Below are 12,139 nucleotides of genomic sequence, written 5' to 3' on the forward strand. Positions count from 1 at the left end.
TTTTTTAGTTGGCTAGGATTAGACTAAATTGAATTTAAGCATTCCAAAAGGTGAGAGAGAGTTATTTGGCTTCAACATTCTTAAGTAGAATATTCACCACCACTTTATTTATGGGGTTCTGCTGCATAATTTAATGTTACTTGATTCATAATATATTTAATTACAATATGTCAATATCCACATTAATGTTCTCATCTTGTAAATTGTGACGCTGAATTAGAACTACTAATGAAATTTCTCAGTTTGCTATATATCCCATGGAATTGGAATCTAGAACTTGATTTGATTCTTGCAAGTAACCCATTTTGACTTTTAGCTTTTGGTTGGGACTTGGGAGAGATAACTCCACTGCAAGCTTGTACATCCTCAGCAGGTACATGCAGCATACATGAAAATATTGAGAAATAAAGCAATGTGTTAAATCCTGGGGTTATGTATACTTCATTTGGTAGCGAAAGTAATGGAAGGAAAGGAGGAAAAGTATATAGATTTTTACAAGTTATTAAGCATTTTCAAAATCTATTCTCTCCCTAGCAACCCCATGGATTTTTATTGCTTGTTTAAGTTAGATTATAACAATCTTTTACTACTTCCAAACCTCACAACTGTGGATGCTGATGGAATGCTTTGCTGAATAGTCTTAAATGCTTGCAAGTATGCCTGAATGTTCAGGGCCCAGAACAGGCATGGAGACATTTTTTTCTAAATAGAGACTGAAATTACGCGAATGGGTTGTGGAGACCTCGTATCCACATATTGACGAACTCTGTTCAATGGGGTTAGACACGTGGAACTTGACTATGGTTCACACCTGGATGATCCTTCATCTTGTTGGTTGAATAGATTGCTGGTTCTCTCAAATTTTTACACTCCCCCAAATAATGCTAGTATAGCATGTGTCAAGTACGAAACGAGGGAACCCAGATTTGAAGTAGGAGGAAGAAGTCCTATTCTATGTACTCAGTGTGATTTTGCTTATGGCGTTCAATCTAAAAGATATGGATCTTTTGCATATAATCATCTCAAAGAACTGGATGACTTACATTATCCAAAAAAATATTTGATTGAAAGTGAGTCACATCCATTTCTTCTGGTTGGGACTTTGACAGGAATACAGAGGAAAGAACCTTGTCTATTACTTGTCAAAATACAGAGATGAGTGTGTATTCACTTTCATTAAGTTCCTGGGAAGCACATTCTGGATGATAGGATAGGTGCAAAACACTTGAGTGAATCATCCTTACTGTCCACATATTCTCCAAATGTTATGTCATTACCACGGTCCCTATCACCCAGCTATATAATGGCCTTGATTTTGGAAGACAGTTTCGCGTCAACATCAAGGAAGATACAAACGCTGATTTTAACCATTTTCCTTTAGCTCTAACACTTGCACCAGACTACTTACTCTGGCTGAAGATTGCAGAAATGATACCAAAAGCAAAGATAGCAGCATTTTCATAATCTCCATATAATGAGCAAGGTTTTCTGTGAGAGATATCATCATCCTGGTTTCAAAGGTTTCCTCCTTCGCTCTGGACTTGATATTGATTTAGAATCGGATTGTCCATCATTTAGTGGTTCCTCAAGGAAGCATCATTCACCTTTCAATTATGCTCTTCAATCTCCCGGAGATGCAGGAACATCTTCATGCTTTCTACTTAAAGACAAGAATGAAAGTTGCCTGGATGGTTCAAATCATAGAGGAACCCTTAGTCTTGCCAGTGATATTGTTAACATCCAAGACTTGTCATCATTTTCTTCCCAAGTTCCTCTATACAAAGACAAGATCTGCCCTTCGCTGCTCGATAAATCAAGCTGGGTTGGAACTTGAGGAAAATGTATTATGATGATAGTGAAGATGCTTCCAAGCACTTTGGACATGCTCTTCATGATTTCATTATGCTTATCTGCGGCTGCACATTATTGTTAATGTGGCCACTTTGTTTGCTGGAATTTTCCAATGTTTTAAAAGTTTTAGGTTTAAGGAATACCTGGATGTGTGGTGGTAAGTTAGATGGTGTATACGGTCAATCAATAGATCGCTTTTGAAATTGACTGTTTATACTCGTGGGACAATATGTTATTTCTTACTGTTTAAAGGGGGAAAAAGTAAAAACTAAGGAAGGAAAACTCAAATTTTGATTCTGCTACCGCCACTGCATTGAAGCAAGGGCAAGGTGAAAGAATTTAGTAAACAAAAAATTATTAGTAACATACTAACATGCAAATTGACAAAAGGTCTTGGTTAATTGATTTTTCTATTTTTAGAGGATATACCGCTACTTGACATTGTTTGCAATTCAACGCATTCACTGAAAAGACATTGGAGACAGCTGAATTGAGAAAAGTGGACCTGAACCCGAAAATCTGTTCAAATCCAAAACCATTTTCCTTTCTTAAGTCAAATAGGATACTCAAATACTTTCTCGTATCTTGAGTTGAAATTAAAAAAATAAAAATAAAAAAGCTTATATTATATTCTATTAAGTAAAAAAATAAGCAATAAAGTAAAAGAAAAGATGACTAAAGGTGTATTTGAATACCGCTTATTTTGTTAAAACTGAAAAATTATTGCTGAAAGTACTGTAGATAAAAGGTAAAAGTTGGTTGAAATGGTACAGTGAGACCCATGAATAACGCCAAAAAGTGCAATAGGCCCTTGAATAGTAGCAAAAATAAGCTGAATAGTAAAATAATTTTCATTTTTCATCCTAACCCAAACTCACACTAAATACGTAGGGCACCAGGATGGATTTATTTTTCGGGCATGTTTTCTCCTGTTTTGGGCTTTTTGACTAGTGTTTTTCTTTTTTAACCACCAAGAAAAGAGAAAAAGTTACAAACAAGACGTTCATAATGGTTTAGAAAAATTCTTGGTATGTTTTTAGTTCAATTCAAAATCAAACTTAAGTCAAACATGACAGTTAACACCCCATGATCAGCTAACATACAAGAAAAAATGAACCCCTCTTCCCTCTTGTAGTCTAGGTCTGCTATTATTAGTGCTGAGCAAGGGTAGCTTAATGCATTTAGAGGCCTAAGGCGAAAACTGATTCTTTTGTTTTATATGTAAAATTACGACTAATTGACTAGATTTTTTTTTTTTACAAAATTTATGAACAAAATTTGACAACTTTTCACACTTGTTAATGTGACATATTGATAGTGGTAAGTAAAAAAATGATGTTAGTAATGGACTTATAAAAACTAGTAATTGTTTTTTATTAAAAATTAATATTACTTAAACTTTATTATCTTGCTTTATATGCAAAATTACTACTAATTAACTAGATTTTTTTTTTTTTACAAAATCTATGGACAAAATTTGACAACTTTTCACACTTGTTAATGTAACATGTTGATAGTGGTAAATAAAAAAATGATGTTAGTGATGGATTTAGATAAAAACTAGTAAAAGTTTACAAACTCAACCTATGAAAAATGTTGTGAATTTTTGTGTATTGCTTTTTTTTTTAAAAAGTATTACATTCATTATATTTTCACAACAAATCTTAGGTAATAAGTTGTTACTGGTTTTAATTTTAACCCTTCAATGAAATTATTTTTTTTTTCATCAATAATATCCTGTAACAACCTACCACTTAGGATTTATTGTGAAAGTATTGTGAAAAATGTTATGGACATAACATTTTTCTCTCTCTCTCTCTCTCTCTCTCTCTCTCTTATTTTTTTATTTGATAAAAAATGTTATTTTATTTATTCAGTAATAATTGGGCTTAATTAATACTATTAAAATGAAAAAGAATAACCCTATTGGTTAAATTTGGAGGCCTTTTCTTTTCCTTGGGGCCTTAGGCGACTGCATCATTTGCTTTCACTATTTAGCCAGCTCTAGTGCTGAGCATGTCTATGGGGTTGTTAGAGCATTATTTTTGGTGGTGCTAAAAAGTTATATTGTCATTTTTAGCACTACCAACTACAAAATTGGAGCTCCATCGGTGGAGCCAAAGCCAAAAATTATGGCTTCTCACCTACAGTGCACAACCATCTTTGGCTGTGTGCACTGTGGCTCAAAGGTAATGTCTTTGACAAGCTTCTTGTTGCTTAGGATTACTGTTTTGTCAAATCCCAGGCTTCTAGCTTGGTGTAAAGCTTCTTTGACAACAGCCAGTGTGGCATTTATTTGGTGGAGATCTGAGAGTGTAGTGATAGTATGGTACACAATATCATCACTCACAAAGATCAAAAATCAACAAACAATGCCGTTACATACCTACTCTGCAGAAAATCACTCAATATTTTCCCATTTTATAACATTTTTACTTGCCTTGTCTATATATAAAAGTTGGAGTGTAGCATTTATTGTTACTATGCTCTTGTTAAGCCACATTAGCAGCAACATCATTCACTCATTTCCAACATTCTCACTTTTATTTTTAACTCTTGTTTTCTTATCAATTTCCTAACTGAATATTATACTTTCTCCAACTTTTCCCTTTCCTTTTCCCTTTTCGTCTTCCTACTACTATCTATCTTAATGTCACTTTTCATATATCCCTTTATCTTCCTTTATTTTTGGCTTTTCTGATTCCCCTCCTCTTACTATAAATTTACAATCTCAATTTCATTCTATACATAGTTTTCTCACACACAAAGAATTATATTTCTCTCTCTCAATCTTTCTTAAAAAAATTTCAATTTTTGGTATTTTTTTTTTCTTGCATCTCTACCTTAGGTTGATGAGATTTTTTTTATTATTATTTGAAACTTTACTTTGGGTTGATGAATCTCTACAAAACAAATTACTCTCTCTCTCTCTCTCTCTCTCTCTCTCTCTCTCTTCATTTTTTTATTCTTTCTTGCAACTCTACTTTATATTGATGAATTATTGTGATTTTTGAAACTCTATTTTGGGTTCATATGTTTTAGTGTTGTATTTATTAGTTCCTCATTACAAGTAGTATCTCTCTCTCTCTCTCTCTCTCTCTCTCCCTCTCTCTCAGATTTGGTTGGTTTGATTTTGTTTGAATTAATGCTTGATTATTTTGGAATTAAGAATTTGAGTTTATATTAAAACAGAATCTTCGCTAAGCTAATCACAGATTAACATTCCGTCCATTCTATTTCAGTCCACTTCATCAATTAGGTCCGATTCGGTCTACTTTAGTCCACTTCAGTCTACTTCAATTCAATTAGGTCCATTCATTCTACTACGGTCCAATTTGGCCCACTTGGTCAATTTAGTCCACTTTGATCTATTCAGTCCAATTTGATCCATACGGTACACTTAGGTCTATTCAGTCCAATTTGGTCCACTTCAATCTATTTGGTCCATTTTAGATCACTTTGGTCCAATTCGATGTACCTACTTAAGAATGGAAAAATACAAGTTTGGGTTGAGAGTACTATTAATTATTTAAATAATATCAATTGTAATTATATGATAAGTTTTGGTTATCATAATATTCTCCTTAAGAGAATGAGAATTTGAATAATAACTTTGAAACTTAAAAATTTTAATTGTACCAAACGAAATTAAGAGAATATAATGCATGATAAAAATAGTTAGAAGAATATGACCATTTCATAAAAGAATAATATCAATCAAAAACATCAAAAATGATAAAATTATATATTTGTAAAAATGATGGAAATTATTTTTTGAAATTTTTTAATTTTTAGGGAGAACAAATTATCTACAATAAAATTTAGAGTATAAATTATACATATTCAATATAAGTTTTTTATGAGTTTTGATTAGCATAATAATCTCTTTTAAGATAATGGAGAATTTGAATAATTGACTGAGTGGACCAAAGCGGACTGAAGTAGACGTAATTGGACCGAATGAGAACGAAGTAGATTTAACCCATGACCTATTTATAAACCCGAATCTAATTCGAATCCGGTTAGCCTCAACCCATGACCTATTGATAAACGAGTTAGTCGTATTGAGTTTGCGGATCGTATCAGATTTTGCTAGTTCCTATCTTCACAAGAGGAAATGAAAATGAAAGATTTATTGACTTGACCCACAACAATTAGAGGGTGTGACCAATTACGTGGGGATGGGTTTATCTTCTCAATTATAAATAATTTCCTCTATATATATATATATATATATATATTAAAATAAAATCGTTACCATTTAAAAATAATTGTTGTCGTTGTTTTGCTTTTGCTAGGACGATTCCTAGAAGAAAAGGGTGAATTGCGCACCTACTTCTGTTTAAAGGAAAATAAAGCTCTATTGTAAGAGACAAATAATAGATTGGAATGCCGCGTTATTTCAAGCTACTTTTGAGTAATTAATTATGTACTGCTTGTACCCTTTCTTTAGCTAATTCTCACACTGCTTAAACAAAATTAATTAGAGGATGAATTACACATAGAGTTTGCAGATTTTACTGATAAGCATTTATACGCGACACAGTAAAATGACATCTGTATCTTGGATAAACATAAAAAAAAAGAAAAAGAAAAAAAAAAGCAATTAGAATAAAAATTTATAGTTTATCAAAAACAACAATATAAACAGAACTTACAGCTGACTACCAAAAAGTTCGTCTTTATTCTCTTTTCCTCAATGCAGAATACGTTAATTGTGTAATGGTCATCAAACTTCCACTAAGGTACTTTTCCTCAAAGTAATAAAAAGTTTTTTAAAAAGGAACTTACTCTTTGTTCTCTTTTCATTTCTTAATGAGGAGTAAATTACTTACGTAAGTTCATCCCGTGTGCCACTTTGGCCTATTCGGCGTTGACACAGTGACACATATCCAGCCCACCTGCTATGATCTGAAGAAAATGTAAGAAACTTCAGAATTGATTTACATGGGTTTGACGTTTTGTGGTTATGCGTGACGTGGCAGATCACGATGACTTGTCTCTCTAGTCTGAATAAACGTAAAGAGTGCAATATGAAATTATGAACACAGCTTTTAAGTCTGTCAAAAAGCAATATAAACGCCATATAGCTGGCCACCACCAAGAAGGAATCTTTCTTTCTCTTTTCCTGATGAACGCAGGATGTGTAAAGTGTTGATTTCCATCTAATTTCCACGATGACTTGTCTCTCGGCAAAGACAAGTCCTGCCCTTTGATGCTTGATAAATTAAGTCCGGCCTTTTGCTGCTCGATAAATCAAGCTTGATAAATCACTGATAGAATAGTACACATGTTTTTTTATTTCGTGAAGTTTAAGCTAACAACTCATGTCAGAATAATAGTACACAAATACGCAAGGGGATAAAACTTGAAGTTTATTTCGTGAAGTTTATACTCCCACACAATGTTTCATGGTATCAATGCCGAATATTTGTTGAAGAAACTGCATGTTTAGATAATAGAGCCAATAATTCAGCCAAAAAAAAAAAGATAATAGAGCCAATACTTTTAGTTACTTCCAGGCTTCCAGCAATAACTGTTCATGTTTAGTTGATATTCACCGCGTGTTTATTATATAGACAGATTTGCGGATGAGTTATGTAACTCAAATGACATTTTCCCAATCACAAGGCTTGCGCGGCTAAATCTATTGTTAGATTTTTTTTTTTTATATTCTTTACAAAAATTTTTGAAAATTAAAGATAAATAACTATGTTAAATCATTTGTTTAAATTTTAAGTTTTTATAATCTAAAATTATATATAAAAAATAATTTTTTAGATCATATAGTACATAACATCTGATTGACACAAAATTTGACATGTCTGTTAAAAGCGTAAAGAACATGCAATTCAACAATTAAATTTTCAAAATATGCAGCAATATTAATTTTTTTTAAAAGAAAGTTTTAGCTCATGCTACCATCAATTTTATAGCCAAATTTTATCTTTTTTTTTTATTTGTTAAAAATATATGTTTATAATTATCTTAGATGAAGAATTACCAAGTATCTTAAACATAAGGATGATTACATATATTAAACCTCAATTTTAGTAATAGACATCAAAAAAATAAATTGACAACTAGTACAAAAAAGTAAATTATATCTTTACATTAATCAATTTTTTAGTTTAACTAGTTAAATATTTTTTATTTAGGCTGCGTTTGTTTTGACTGAAAATGGATTTGGAAAAAAAATTTACACCCTACCGTGTGTTTGATGGCGCATGGAAAATTTGGTCAAACTAAAAATCATTTCATTGACTGTAAAATTCGGCCCCCACGATTGGAAAATGAATTACACACGCGTTTTTACCTTCAAATGATTTCCAGACTCAGACACCCGAAGAGAGAAAGAGAAAGAGCAAGAAGAGATAGTAGAGCGAGTGAGCTTGAAGCACACACAACCCTAGATCGCACTACCGCCCCCAACTCCAGATTGCATTGGTCTCGTCGCACCCCAGCACTGGCAAGATCGCACCCATGACCGACCCATGCCCGATCTCTCTCTTTCTCGATCTACCTTTCCCTTTCCCTCAATTGTCGTTCACTCTCTCTTCCTCCTTCTCTCAGTTTGACCAAATTTTTGAGTTTAATGAATTTTTTGTTTTGATTTTTGTTTCTTTTAAGTTTATATATTGAAAATTTCTATTATGAAATTTGTTTGAAAACTGAGAAAATGTGATAAATTAGTAGAAAAATAGCATTTTCAGAATGCAACAAAACACTTGAAAACATTTTCTAAAACAATTTTCATAATACAGCTAAACACTTGAAAATATTTTTCTTTCTCAAAAATATTTTCACCTAAAAATACTTTACACTTGATATTTTACATACGCAGCTTTATATTTATATCTTTTTGGGAATTTATTTTATCTTCAACTTTTTTGTGTTTTGCCCAAAATCTTAACAGCGAGCTAAAGTTGTGTGGGCCTTGCCTTGCTTGAGAAAGTCCAGTCACTTTGGTGGGCCTATTCGGTGTTGACCCAGTGACACATATCCAGCCCACCTGCTGAGGAAAATGTTAGAAACTTTAGAATTGATTTACATGGGTTTGAGCTTTTGCGGTTATGCGTGACAGATCACGATGACTTGTCTCCCTATTCTTTCTCTGATAAACGTAAATAGTGTAATATGAAATTATGAATACAACTTTTAAGTCAGTCAAAAAGCAATATAAACGAGTTAAAAAAAAAAAAAAAAAAAAAAAGCAATATAAACACAACTTTATAGCTGGCCACCACCAAGAAGAGAGAAAGAATAGGGAGACAAGTCATCGTGATCTGTCACGCATAAACGTAAATAGTGCAATATGAAATTATGAATACAACTTTTAAGTCTGTCAAAAAGCAATATAAACGAGTTAAAAAAAAAAAAAAAAAAAAAAGCAATATAAACGCAACTTTATAGCTGGCCACCACCAAGAAGTAATCTTTGTTTCTCTTTTCCTGATGAACGCAGAATGTGTAGTGTTATTTTGGTTTCCATCTAATTTCCGTCAAAGTACTTCTCCTCAAAAAAAAAAAAAAAAAAGTTTTCAGAAAAGCAAAATAGTGTGTACACAAACAAAAAAAACTTTATACCGGTTACCAGGAACTTTCCCTTTTTTTCTTTTTCTTTTATATGTTCATAAATTACTTGGGTATTGCGCTAATTAAGTTAGATAATACTTTATACGTATATAAGTAGGTGCAGTTTGTCGACAAGAGTTAATATTCAAGTCTTTAAAAGAAAGCTTCACACACATATACATTTAGATCACGTTAAAGTAGAATTTCTATATTATAAAAATAAAATACCTAACAAACTTATTTATATTCTAAAACTACAACTTTACCCAATATATTTTTATTAGATGTAAATTTTGATAAATTTACGGTTGGATTATATTTTTTTTTCCAGTCTTTTATGTTTGCAAAATTCCCGAAAAGATAAAATGAATAGGTATGTTATCAATCAAATGTTTAAATTTCAAGATTTTATAGTTTAAAATTATACATAAAAAAAAATTTAGATATCAAATAGTAAATAAAATCCAATTGGCTGTTAAAAACATAAAGAACATACATGATACAACGGTTAAATTTTCAAAAAAATATAGTTATATTAATTTTTTAAGTAAGAATTATAATCTAGGCTACAACAAAGTTTTTAGTTAAACTTTGTACAATAAAATTATTTCATGTGCCACGCTTAAAGGACCTAAAAAAGCAAAGTCAAGACTCAAGAGTAATAAAGGCGTTCAAGAATAGTCAGGACTAGTAACAAAAAAAAAAAAAAACAGTTGGGGGAGTGAGGATAAAGGAAAAGGTTTGTAATCATTTTTTGAGAGCATTGCCTAAGAACACAAACAAATACTAGTATAAAATAAAAAGTTGTTCATTAAATTAGAACTGTATCCAGAAGCGTTATTTCAAGAGGTTATAGAGCTTCACAACAACAAAAGTTCTCCAATTCTCCAAACTAGCCATGGTCCTACGCGATGCGTAGATAATACTTTAAGTTGTTATATGAAAAACGTATATATAATATCCAAAATATTTTAAAGTAATAACATGAAGTGATGTTGCAATAACATGAAGTGATTTTTGTTAAATTAATGATGTAATACAAAATTAAGGGATGGAGAATTTAAACTATAGAGAAAAAGTTACATAAATTAGAAATTAGTTATTATGTGGTGTAATATCTTCTAAAAAAAAAAAGTGGTGTAATAAGTTGATTGTTTGTTTAATCATTTATTTTTTTCTGAAAATTTTAATCATAACTTTTGTTTTTACATTGGCATGGAGTTAGCATAAAAAAATTTGTAATTTCATGTAAATGTTTAGTTTTTTTTTGGGAAAAATGTAAATAGTTAGTTGGCTTATGGAAATATCATCTAAAATTTATGATGTTACGTTTATGTTATTGAAGTATGATAGTGGTAAGTTAAACAGTCAATGAAAATAGTAATATCATATTAATAGAATTTTATTATAATCCAAATATGTAAAGAAGTTGAGGTGTAAAGCTAAATGAAAAATTACTCATACAAAGCGTCACTTAACAGAATCATGTGGTCTCTCACATGATGTTTTTTTATTTCTTATATATATATATATATATATATATATATATATATATATAATTAGTACATACTTATAGATAATTAATGTGTATTCACTTCATTGACACATTCAATGAATTATAAAAGTTTTACATAAATATAAACTTTGATGAGGTGGAAGCCTAAATGAGAGAAGCTCAACAAATGTGTCATTTGGCAGAAACTCAACGAATGTTTCACTTGGCAGAACCTCAATATATATAATTATTACCTTTCTTGCACACATCCATGTCTTCTACTTCCCTCCTTGAAATAAAATATCCACAACAAAGTTTTTTTGCGCCACTAATTTATTTTACTTCAATTTGAAATTGCAATGGAACTACTTGTAGCGGTTCAAGATTTATCATTATAGCAACACTAATTTAGAGTCTATTTGCTGGACACACTTAAGTTGTTGACATTTTAAAGTTCAAAAAACAAAAAGGGGGTTTGGAGACTGATCCTCATGCTTGATCTGGTTCCTATGGTTAAAGAGACATGGTAGTTAATTTGAATTGGTAAAAACATTTTATAAATGATGTCAAAGCTTCTTTCTATGAATGTTTTTTTTTTTTTTTTTTTTTCTCTCAGCTCTCATTTTCAGGGAAGCAAATGCTTTAGCTAAATTTGTTGCTCCTCTCAGATCCTTTGTTGTTTGTTGTAATAACAAGAACTCCTTGCATACCCTACTTTTGCCAAAAGACTAAAAATCTTTGTAGGTCTCTTTTATTTAGTATTATTATTATTTTTTTAATCAATTTGATGACTTTCAGTCTTGCTTTTGACTTGGGGGATGCCTAGAAGGAGAGGGCAACGTGGATGAAAAATGATTTCTTTTTAATTTTTTTTTCATAAATCAATAATTAGCGGAGGAAGGATTTAAATCTTTAAAATTTCAATCGAAAATATCAAGAAATGTTAATTAGTTGAGTCACAAGGCTTTGCATGCAAAGGGGTTTCATTTGTTTGGAACTGTTAAATGACTTCCTTGTTTTTTCATTGGCTACAAGTTATTTCTTTTACGTTTAGCGTTTTTGTGTATCTACCAGAGTTCTTCCATGATTAAAGAACCAAATACATAAAAATCTAGAAACTTGGCTCTAAAGATTGGGAAATCAACAAACGATGACAGGTGATGAATCGGAACCCATGAAATTATTACTTCTTGAGAAGGCAAGGCTATAAGTCTACAAC

This window comes from Castanea sativa, chromosome 12, assembly GCF_040712315.1.
Source record: "Castanea sativa cultivar Marrone di Chiusa Pesio chromosome 12, ASM4071231v1".
Taxonomy (NCBI): Eukaryota; Viridiplantae; Streptophyta; class Magnoliopsida; order Fagales; family Fagaceae; genus Castanea; species Castanea sativa.